General features: G+C 47.9%; 1 pseudogene; it reads left to right on the top strand.

The window, feature by feature from the left end:
* Positions 1–2,865: 2,865 nt before the first annotated feature.
* Positions 2,866–9,246, top strand: part of LOC133390962 (putative nuclease HARBI1) — a 30,431-nt pseudogene continuing 24,050 nt past the window's right edge.

Raw genomic sequence — 9,246 nt, 5'->3', positions numbered from 1 at the left:
GCCCTGGAACCTATCATGAACCCATACCTTCCCTAGAACCTATCATAAAATCATACCGGTCTTGAAACCTATCATGAACCCACACTGGTCCTGGAATCTATTATGAACCTATACCGATCTTCGAACCTATCACAAACCCATACAGGACCTGGAACCTATCATGAACCCATACATGCCCTGTAACCTATCATGAACTCATACCTTCCCTAGAACTTATCATGAATCCATACAAGTCCTGGAACCTATCATGAACCCATACCGATCCTTGAATCTATCATGAACCCATACATGTCCTAGAATCTATCATGTACCCATACAAGACCTGGAACCTATGATTAACCTATATCGGTCCTGGAACCTATCATCAACCCATACTGATCCTTGATTCGATTATGAACTCATACCTGCCCTGGAACCTATCATGAAATCATACCGGTCCTGGAACCTATTATGAACCCATACATGCCCTGGAACCTATCTTGAACCCATCCATGCCCTGTAACCTATCATGAACCCATACCTTCCCTAGAACCTGTCATGAAATCATATCGGTCGTGAAACCTATCATGAACCCTATACATACCCTGGAACCTATCATGAATGCATACCTACCCTAGAACCTATCATGAGCCCATGGCGGTTTTGGGACCTATCATGAACCCATACTGGTCCTGGTTTCGATTATGCACCTATACCTGCCCTGGAACCTATCATGAAATCATACCGGTCCCGGAACCTATCATGAACTCATACAGGTCCTGGAACCTATCATGCACTTATACTGGACCTGACTTTGATATTGAAGCCATACCGGATTTGGAACTGACACTAGTCTCATACCAGTCCTAGAACTATAGTTAAATTTATTTTAGTCCTGGAACTGAAGGTAAACCTATAAAAGACCTGAAACTGATTCTGAACCCATACCGGTCCTGGAATTGATCATGAACCCATACAAATCCAGAAATAGCTCTCGATTACATTTATTTTCAGGAACAATACCTGGAACTGTTCCGGATTCGGAACGACATTTGGACCGGTGCGGGTATGTCTGCGATACAATACCAGTCTCCTCGCATCGTCACTACCACAGGTGTGTATCTCTGTTGGCACCGTTCATACTTTGCGCCATTTTTCAGCGTGTTGTGCCCATGCTTTCGACAGGTGAGATAAAACACGTGGATCACCTGTAGAATTTCAAATAAACCGTTACACACCTTATCCAATTGCTTTTCATCACGATCCGAAGGTAAGGCATGCGTGTGGAGAATACTGTTTGCATGGAGATTTCACATTTTAAACTTTATTATGTTAGATGGATGGAGCAGCAACATGCTTACAGGAGATTTAGCTTTTGTTTGAGAAAATATAATTTAAGAAAAAATATCATTTGTAACTCTTCAGTATGCTTTGTGTCTATTACCGTTGAGGTTTAAGAAAAAAACTGAAAAATGTCCAAATATTTAATATGATTGTTATTTCCCTAATGTTGGGTTCGAATGTGATCGGGGATGAAAATATTAATTAAAATTAATAAAAATCATCAAACAACAGTTGCTTTTCAGGTGCCTCACAAGAGACACACCTTTGTAGTTGAACTCATCTTTATTGGTAATTCACATCGTTCGTCATGGCACATCGGGTGTCTCAAAAACGGGCTCAATTCGCATCTTACAATTATCTTACGATTCGTCCGCTTGGCGCTGCTTGCGCGCAATGGATTCGTTGTCGCTAGCCGCCTGCTGGTCGGCAGCGGCGCGGCGTACCGGGCGCGGCGAGAACAAACCGCTGCGCGCGTCTTCCCACTCCACCGCCGCCATGTCGTCCAGCTGGGGCATCACCGTCTCGCGCCCCGTGCGCCCGGATCGCCGCAGCTGCCCGCCTGCCGCCGTCGTTGTGCCGATCGTACTGTGCCGACGATGCCGGATCGCGCCCAAACCACTACCCGTCTGCCGCGCCGGTGTCGGCGGGGGCCCCATTGTCGCGCTGCGGCCCGCGGCACCCATCGGCGGGGGCGCCATTGTCGCGCTGCGGCCCGTGGCACCCTTCAGCGAGGGGTCGACGATCACCAAAATCGTGTCGGGCCGCGAGTTGGCCTCACTGTAGTAACGCTGGATCAAGCGCGACCTCACGTTGTCCTGCTGCATCACTACCGGGCGCCTAAAGGATGCTGATGCGTGCACCGGCCCTGCCCCGTTCTGCCCGTTCTGCCCTACCGTTCTGCGCGTCTGTGGGCGCGCCGGTGTGCGCGCCGGTTGCCCGCCGCCCATCGACAAATTCATCGGCTGCTGCTCCGGGGACGCCGGCAGCGGCGGAATGGGTGAGGCCGAAACCGCCGGCCCGTCCTCCGTTTCCATCGTCGAGATTGACATAGCCGGCCGGTCCAGCTCGTAAAAGCTCGGCGACGCCAAATCAAACTCATCGTTCGACGAATCCGAGCCGGTGGCGTCTGTGTGAATTTGTGTGGTTAGAAAATGGGTGGGAAAGTGGACCGGGCACCACCCGGGCAGGGAAATCATTGCGAGAAAACTCATCCAAATTGTCCGCTTTTTTGCCTACCTTTGTTGCTATGATCCATTGTTCGACCACCGAGATGTGCGACGCTATCAAAGAATTTTCTCCAAAATCGCGACTAACACACACACGCACCAACACCAACTAGCTCTTGACAAAGCACGTCCGGGCTTGGTAAAACGCGTCCGCTCGATTCGAGAGGTTGTGCAGAAAAGGAAGCTCGTCGTTCGTCGTCGCCAACGGCTCCCAGGTGCTGGTGGTGGTGTCGATGGTGTTGGTGGTAGCGTTTCGGAGCGCACCAACGGTTCCGGAAAATTCTTTGATAGCGTCGCACATCTCGGTGGTCGAACAATGGATCATAGCAACAAAGGTAGGCAAAAAAGCGGACAATTTGGATGAGTTTTCTCGCAATGATTTCCCTGCCCGGGTGGTGCCCGGTCCACTTTCCCACCCATTTTCTAACCACACAAATTCACACAGACGCCACCGGCTCGGATTCGTCGAACGATGAGTTTGATTTGGCGTCGCCGAGCTTTTACGAGCTGGACCGGCCGGCTATGTCAATCTCGACGATGGAAACGGAGGACGGGCCGGCGGTTTCGGCCTCACCCATTCCGCCGCTGCCGGCGTCCCCGGAGCAGCAGCCGATGAATTTGTCGATGGGCGGCGGGCAACCGGCGCGCACACCGGCGCGCCCACAGACGCGCAGAACGGTAGGGCAGAACGGGCAGAACGGGGCAGGGCCGGTGCACGCATCAGCATCCTTTAGGCGCCCGGTAGTGATGCAGCAGGACAACGTGAGGTCGCGCTTGATCCAGCGTTACTACAGTGAGGCCAACTCGCGGACAGACACGATTTTGGTGATCGTCGACCCCTCGCTGATGGGTGCCACGGGCCGCAGCGCGACAATGGCGCCCCCGCCGATGGGTGCCGCGGGTCGCAGCGCGACAATGGGGCCCCCGCCGACACCGGCGCGGCAGACGGGTAGTGGTTTGGGCGCGATCCGGCATCGTCGGCACAGTACGATCGGCACATCGACGGCGGCAGGCGGGCAGCTGCGGCGATCCGGCAATTGGATAAGGTGTGTAACGGTTTATTTGAAATTCAAATCAAAAAAGATCAAAATGTACCCTGTTGGTGTTGAAATACAACTCAATTCCTCGAACGCGGTCGAATTTGTCCAGCAGTGTTCGATACGTGTGCTGTTGGTGTGGAAATCGTATCTATACGACTGAATTCATCGAACGCGTTCGAACTGGTGTTCGATCTGTGTTCTGTTGGAGTGTAAATCGTACCTACACAACTGAATTCATCCAACGCGTTCGAACTGGTGTTCGATCTGTGTTCTGTTGGTGTGTAAATCGTACCTACACAACTGAATTCATCGAACGCTTTCGAACTGGTGTTCGATCTGTGTTCTGTTGGCATGGAAATTATACCTATACAATTCAATAGATCGAGCCCGTTCTAACGGATTAGTCATTGTTCGCGAATGAACTGAACTGAATTGATTGCGCTCATAATGTTGATCCATATTTAAGTAGTTTTTTTTTTAAATAGAATCCTTAAGTGTGTATAAGGCATGGGGTACAATATATGCAGGAGACATTTTTGCTCGTATTAGTTTTTTACATGCTAGTTTTTGGTCGGTGTTGCGATGGATTGTGTTGACCAGACAGCCGAGTGTTTAATATTTTCAAATGATTGGTTTCAACCGCAGAATGAGTACTTCTTTGGCTACAGTATGCGTCTATGGTGGGTAAATGAAAAAGATAACGAGCGTTCTTTGTGAATAAAAACCTCATGAAACAAAGAACGAAAGAATCGTCGATCGCGTTCGGTTCTTTTTGGTGAGCGAACTAGTTCGTTCGCGTTCGGTGAAAAGATTCGTTTTGCCCATGCCTAGCGCAAAGTATGAACGGTGCCAACAAAGATACACACCTGTGGTAGTGACGATGCGAGGAGACTGGTATTGTATCGCAGACATACCCGCACCGGTCCAAATGTCGTTCCGAATCCGGAACAGTTCCAGGTATTGTTCCTGAAAATAAATGTAATCGAGAGCTATTTCTGGATTTGTATGGGTTCATGATCAATTCCAGGAACGGTATGGGTTCAGAATCAGTTCCAGGTCTTTTATAGGTTTACCTTCAGTTCCAGGACTAAAATAAATTTATCTATAGTTCTAGGACTGGTATGGGACTAGTGTCAGTTCCAAATCCGGTATGGCTTCAATATCAGTGTCAGGTCCAGTATAAGTGCATGATAGGTTCCAGGACCTGTATGGGTTCATGATAGGTTCCACGACCGGTATGATTTCATGATAGGTTCCAGGGCAGGTATAGGTTCATAATCGAAACCAGGACCAGTATGGGTTCATGATAGGTCCCAAAACCGGCATGGGCTCATGATAGGTTCTAGGGTAGGTATGCATTCATGATAGGTTCCAGGGTATGTATGGGTTCATGATAGGTTTCAAGACCGATGTGATTTCATGATGGGTTCTAGGGAAGGTATGGGTTCATGATAGGTTACAGGGCATGTATGGGTTCAAGATAGGTTCCAGGGCATGTATGGGTTCATGATAGGTTCCAAGACCGGTATGATTTCATGATAGGTTCCAGGGTAGGTATGAGTTCATAATCGAATCAAGGATCAGTATGGGTTGATGATAGGTTCCAGGACCGATATAGATTAATCATAGGTTCCAGGTCCTGTATGGGTACATGATAGATTCTAGGACATGTATGGGTTCATGATAGGTTCAAGGATCGGTATGGGTTCATGATAGGTTCCAGGACTTGTATGGATTCATGATAAGTTCTAGGGAAGGTATGAGTTCATGATAGGTTACAGGGCATGTATGGGTTCATGATAGGTTCCAGGTCCTGTATGGGTTTGTGATAGGTTCGAAGCTCGGTAAAGGTTCATAATAGATTCCAGGACCAGTGTGGGTTCATGATAGGTTTCAAGACCGGTATGATTTTATGATAGGTTCTAGGGAAGGTATGGGTTCATGATAGGTTCCAGGGCAGGTATAGATTCATAATCGAAACCAGGACCAGTATGGGCTCATGATAGGTACCAAAACCGGCATGGGTTCATGATAGGTTCTAGGGTAGGTTTGCATTCATGATAGGTTCCAGGGTATGTATGGGTTCATGATAGGTTCCAAGACCGGTATGATTTCATGATAGGTTCCAGGGTAGGTATGAGTTCATAATCAAATCAAGGATCAGTATGGGTTCATGATAGGTTCAAGGATCGGTATGGGTTCATAATAGGTTCCAGTACTTGTATGGATTCATGATAAGTTCTAGGGAAGGTATGAGTTCATGATAGGTTACAGGGCATGTATGGGTTCATGATAGGTTCCAGGTCCTGTACGGGTTTATGATAGGTTCGAAGATCGGTATAGATTCAAAATAGGTTCCAGGACCAGTATGGGTTCGTGATAGATTTCAAGACCGATATGGGTTCATGATAGGTTCTAGGGCATGTATGGGTTCATGATAGGTTCCGGGGCAAGTTTGGGTTGATGATAGGCTCTAGGACCGGTATGGGTTCATGATTGGTTTTATGACCGGTATGGATTAAATATCAGTTAATCTGAACTAATATAGAAAATATTAGAAACTAATATAATCTGAACTAATGTAGAAAATTACACCGGGTGTGAAATTGGAGGAAAACTTGTGATATTTTGGGAATAAGAAAATAACGTGTAGGCGGTTGAACTTTCACTTTGCTAATGTGTATTCACTTGTCCGTTTGAGTTCATTTGTACATGCTATAATAAAATTCAATTAAATATATACATTGAAATTCAAACATTCCGGCCACCAAAAGAGAATTCTTTTTAAAATTTCAAAAATGCCATAAATTCAAATAAAGAAGTGAGAAAATTTCAAAAATGCCTTAAATTCAAATAAAGAAGTGAGCGAGCAAAGTATAAACCTGGCTGACCGTTAACACTTGACATCTCGCTAATGTGAACAAGGTTTGTTTACTATATTTCACGTGGTGAAGCTGCGCGACATTCTAACCTTTGCTGCTCAATGGGATTAGGTAGCAATGCGATCCTATTTACTGCTCTGATTATTTCCTTTTCCGTGCCTGTTCGTAGTGTAACTACTCTAACTACACCGTCTTTACCCGGATGTAAAGTAGTTATTCTCCCTTTCGGCCAAACGGTAGGTGGAACGTTATCTTCCTTCACTATAACTAGCTGATTTATTTCTAGCTTGACCGGCGCATTGTTTGCGTGCCTTGCTCTGGCTTGCAGCTGCTGCAAATATTCTGGGTACCACCGGGACCAAATTCCTTGTAAATGCTTTTGCACTAATTGGTACTCTTTTAACCGATTGGAAGAAAGCTTACTTAAATCAACCTCCGGTACTGCCTGCATACTACAACCTATCAGAAAATGAGCCGGGGTTAATGTTTCCAAATCAGTTGGTTCGTCGGATAACGGTACCAACGGGCGAGAATTTAAACATTGCTCAACTTGAGCTAATAGGGTAAGCATATGCTCCTGTGTAATGCTACTAACTCCTATTGTTTTTTGAAGGTGCTTTTTGACCGATTTTACAGCCGCTTCCCAAAGACCTCCGAAATGAAGTGCACGCAGAGGGATAAATTTCCACACCATCTCATTTTGGGCGCACCAATCAAAAATCTCTCTCCTATCAGCCTCATCGATTTTCAGCATCTTATGGATACGATACGGCTCTGTAATGGGATGGGATCCGAAGCCCCATTGAGGGATAATACAGGCTCTCCCATCCAACTCCTATTCCGACACGTCCTCGTCGTGCAGAGTGGTAACATGTGTCACCACATATCCAGGCTTGGGTACACGGGCTTGACCCAACCCCTTGGGCGGATGGTGGCACATGGCGAACCAGGAGGGGGGTGGGTATCCCGGGAAACTGGGTGCCTGAACGTCGGGGGGGGGGGGGGGAAACCCGACGCTAAACAAAACGGTCACGTGGGCGCGGGGCCAGTCACCCAGTCCCATGAATCAACGACTACGGAAAGCCACAGAAATTTTCGAAACGGACATCCCGATACCGACCATACGCAATGCCCCCGGACTACTCTGAAAATGGGCTCATGGAACGTACGCACTCTAAGCGAAGCCGGAGCCTTAAAAAAACTTGATGATGCCCTAGCCACACTGAGCATGGACCTCGTAGCTCTACAAGAGATTCGGTGGCTAGGGAACGGTGTGCACAACAGGCGTGGTAAGCATTGCTACGACATATATTACAGCTGCCACGACCGCCACCGCGTGCTCGGAACGGGTTTCGCCGTAGGTCCCCGGTTGAAACCCGCAATCATGGATTTCAAGGCTATAAACGATAGGCTATGCACCCTGCGCATGCGAGGCAAATTTTTTAATATAAGCCTCATAAACGTTCACGCCCCTACCGAAGATAAAGAGGAAGAGGAGAAGGACCTTTTTTACGGCCGCCTCGCTAGAATTGTAGATGCGTGCCCCAGGCATGACCTCATAATCATCCTGGGGGACTTCAACGCAAAAGTCGGTAGGGAGCCAATGTACCGCCAATACACTGGCTGTCACAGTTTGCATGAGCACAGTAATGATAATGGTAGTAGATTGGTCCAGTTCGCCGCAGCGAACAATCTGGTTGTAGGAAGTACCAAATTTGCGCGCAAAAAAATCCACAAGATTACGTGGGCGCACCCGGGTGGAGAATCCTTCAACCAGATCGACCACGTGTTAATAAGCCGCCGACGACAGTCGAGTCTGTTAAATGTCAGAACATATCGAGGAGCCAATATCGATTCCGATCACTACTTGGTTGGCTTAGTGATACGTTGTAGAATCGCCCGCCCCCGCGCCAATGGGGGCGGAGAAAACACGCAGGCTCGGCTCAACACGGACTCTCTAAGGGACATTGCTGTCCAACAGGAATTCAAAACCGCTTTAGAAGAGTCTCCACTACCAGAAGACAGATACGAAACTACGAGCGAGAGGTGGTACGCTCTAAAAACAAAAATAATAAACTGTGCAAGAAATATACTCCCACCACGTCGTGGCAACACCAAATCTGGCTGGTTCGACGATGAATGCAGACAAGTGACCGAACGTAAGAATACTGCATACCGAGCAATGCAGCAACGGCATAGAACGCGGGCATGCGCAGAGGAATATTCACGGCTTAGACGCGAAGAGAAACGAGTTCACCGCTCCAAGAAGCATGCTTTGGAAGAGCAAAACATGCGGGAACTCGAGCAAACCAGAGAGGCGTACGGACCGACACGAAAGTTTTACCAAGCGATAGCAGGTCACCGAAACAACGTTGTACCTAAGGTAACCTGCTGTCGCAACAAGGATGGAGATCTGGTCAGTAACCAGCCAGAGGTCCTCTCGCGGTGGGCTCAGTACTTTGATTAATTACTCAATGACCAGTTTAGCGAACAGCTAGAAGCGCCACTAGCAGATAATGTCATGCTACTGCCACCTAGCATAGAAGAAACACGAAAGGCTATCCGTCGGCTGAAAAATAACAAGGCACCCGGAACCGACGGAATTGCAGCCGAACTGGTCAAGAATGGAGGTGCACGACTAGAAAACGAGATTCATCAAATTGTTACTGAGGTGTGGGATAGCGAATCGATGCCTTGTGATTGGAATCTCGGCATCATCTACCCCATATACAAGAAGGGAGACAGGTTGGACTGCAACAACTACAGGGGTATTAC

This window comes from Anopheles gambiae, chromosome 2 (assembly GCF_943734735.2).
Source record: "Anopheles gambiae chromosome 2, idAnoGambNW_F1_1, whole genome shotgun sequence".
NCBI lineage: Eukaryota > Metazoa > Arthropoda > Insecta > Diptera > Culicidae > Anopheles > Anopheles gambiae.
The sequence above is the reverse complement of the archived record's forward strand: the minus strand, read 5'-3'. Positions and strand labels throughout refer to the sequence as shown.